Source organism: Eulemur rufifrons, chromosome 6 (assembly GCF_041146395.1).
Source record: "Eulemur rufifrons isolate Redbay chromosome 6, OSU_ERuf_1, whole genome shotgun sequence".
NCBI classification, from domain to species: Eukaryota; Metazoa; Chordata; class Mammalia; order Primates; family Lemuridae; genus Eulemur; species Eulemur rufifrons.
This window is the reverse complement of record NC_090988.1, coordinates 29,956,917-29,960,213: the sequence shown is the minus strand read 5'-3', so window position 1 is coordinate 29,960,213 and position 3,297 is coordinate 29,956,917.

Below are 3,297 nucleotides of genomic sequence, written 5' to 3'. Positions count from 1 at the left end.
AGGCAGAATTCCTCTTTAGGAATAAGATTATGAGGGATTTTTATTGTTGTTGTTTTGTTTAGTCCTTTTCTCTTAACAAAGAAAGGCATTTAGAGTACTTGTTAAAATGCCCTTAATTCATTTGATGCTTTAGACATTTGGGAAACACATAACAGATGTGCTATAAAACCCTAGGCTACTGGAGCCTTGAAAGCCGGAACAAAGTTTTATCAGATGATGAATTATCTCAACAGTTTTAACTATACTTCTTAAAAAAAAGCAGTAAAACAGATTAAGTCAGCATTCATACCACTTGCTCCTGAAACTAATATATTTCAATAAATCTTTTCATAATTTCACATTAGCAATTAGGCAGACATGTTTTACTGAAGAAATACTTCAAAGTGAAATGTTTCATTAGCACTATACACTACATGTGTTCTAAATCTGAGCTACTCCACATACCTGGTATGCCTTAACAACCCTAGAGTTATCTCAAAATTCTACTCCCACTCTCCCCTCTCCCAAAGTGATGGCATTCAATATTGTTAAGATAAATTTTTGGTTTGCTAGATGAAAAGGCATTTATATTTAAGAGAAATACTCCTCAGGGTCAATCTAACATTCCCATAAAAGGCCCTCAAATTCCAATTCAAGAAACACTAATCTAGAGTACTTCAGAGCACAAACCAAATAATCAAAACCTATATATTATATGTAAAAATACTACTGTCAAAATGTATTATGTCAAGAATTTTATCAGCAGCATTTAAAAAGTAAGAAATCATTAGACAATAAAAGACAAACATGGTAACAGATTCAGATCAGCATACAATATACCATTTCTTATCACACACTGTTACCTGAATCCCTGGCAGTTTCCTAGAGACACCCTATCTTATCAAAAATTATTGGCCTCGAGGGATATGGGGAACAACCTCTCCATTCTCCCACAGTTGAGAAAAAACACCTGGTTCTACTTTCTTCCAGTAGTATTACACTTGTATACTATTCTATAAGAAGCAAGTCAACTCCATGTTATAAAGCACCATAGAGTATTTCATCCTGTACAAAGGAAATAATTCTGAAAATTTTTTACAACAGGATTCCTGGGAAGGCACTTAAAGCTAACTGGTCAAAAAAAGAGCCAGAACAGTTACATTTCTTTTTTATACTGAAGGCTCCTTAATATTGTCTTCTTTGTTTTTATCACTTAACATCTTGATCATAAGTTTCCCAATAAATCAAATGCTGTCCAAAATCAAGAAAGGAAAGACAAGAGCAGACACAGTCCACACCCTGACTGATGAATTAGGCAGAGTATATTTGCCTCCAAAGTAGGCAAATGTTATGACCTTAATAAGGTAAGAGAAATAGAGCAACAGAGTAAAGCAGGAATGGCCAGGGTGGGATCAGACTGTTGAACAAAAAAAAAAAAAAAAAAGAAGAAAGTAAATTTCATTTTCATTTTCAGACTCAAAAAATCTTAAAAGTATCTTTGGAAAAGTGAGCAAACATGGGTTTGAACTGTGCAGGTCCACTTATATGCAGATTTTTTTTTTTCCAACCAAACGCACATTGAAAATAAAGTATTTGCAGGATGTGAAACCCATGCATATAGAGGGCTGACTTTTCATATAGGCAGGTCCTGTAGGGCTGACTGTGGGACTTGAGTATGCACAGATTGGGTATATGTGGGGGTCCTGATACCAATCTCCTGCATATACTGAGGGATAACTGTATTTTCATATATTTTATTTTATTAAAAGTCATCTATAAGTTTTGAGTGTTTCTTATTTTACTCAAATATTGAAGATGATAAAGATATTACCATTAGTTGAGGCTACAAATTGACAACTAAAATATCACTTAAATTATATGTTTTGGAATTAAACAAAAATGGACAATATTCTTCAAGTTCAGAAGTTATGCCTTGGAGAGAAGAGTCAATTAAGTTATAAACTCAAAAGTCTAAAAATCTAAATGCTTTCCTTATAATAAATTTGACATTAAAACATCACTAAATCATAACACCATTGGTATGCTCAGTTCTAATAATTTAGCAATGCTAATACTAAATAGGTGCATTCCAGGAAAATTATCCTTTTCTATGACATTTAGGAAAATATTGTTTCCTACTAATATATCAGCGTTTTATAAAACTATTCAAAGTAATCTTATTAAGAAGTATTAATAAAATATTGGCAATCATTTTCTCTCTGCTCATTAACCAAAAAAGCAAACATTAAGCAGCTTTAACATGCCATTCTTCCTTAAGTAATCAATAATGAAAAATCACTCATTAAATAAATTCACCATCAAGTCAGTTTTTACTTAAATCCCAATAGAAACCTCCTTATGGAAAAATAATCTATTTACTTCTCTCCACTCACACAGTGATATCAGGAATCTTATTTAAGATGTGACTGGACTGTGACTGTGAATAAAGTTTTTCATATCACTGGCATAATGGATGGCTTGAAAAGAAATGTACCAACAGGCCTGCTGTTAGTCCAAAAGGTGCCTTTTATGTGAATTAGGAAAGGCTGCCGTTTCCTTAAGATACTTTATTGCCAACAGTCAGAAAATTGTGATAATTACTGATAGCAATGCTGAGATACTACCAATGTAAATGGCTCCACTGAGGTGGGCACAATTACACCAAGAGTTCTCTCATGGTTCCTTCTCTATTATCTTCTTTTCCTATGTGTATCTTAACTAAATCTACATCAGAACTAAAGTTCTCTTAAGGCAAAAAAAAAAAAAGTGTTCTTAACAAAACTCCCTACATAATGACAGTTAAAAATATCACAAATATGCCGCTAGTAACAATAATGATACAATTTCCATAGTAGTCCTAATTCTCTCACAAAGCTGTCTGATTCTGAGGTCATTCATATATCTTGCTCTTTCAAATACAAACAAAACTTTTTAACTGACAGGACAGAAAACTTAAAATTCACAGTAAGAATATACACACGATGTTCATATATGCTTATGACAATGCTATTTAATGGTTAGAAAACAAATTAATTGGACATAATCTTTCCAATTTTAAACTCTTCAGATAAGATATATGCATAAGACCTTGGCAGCTTTTACAGCAACCCAGAGCTAAAAGTAGGGGGACTTCCAATATCTAGAAATGTTTATTAGCTGCATCAGAAAATCATTATTCCAGAAGTCAAGGCCAATATTCTTCTTAATTGTGCAGAGATGAATATAATAAGCCATCAGACTACATTGCCAAATATGAAGATGTTTAAAATCTTTAAAATTCCACAAATTCATGGTGAATTAGAACCTCAGAAATTCAAG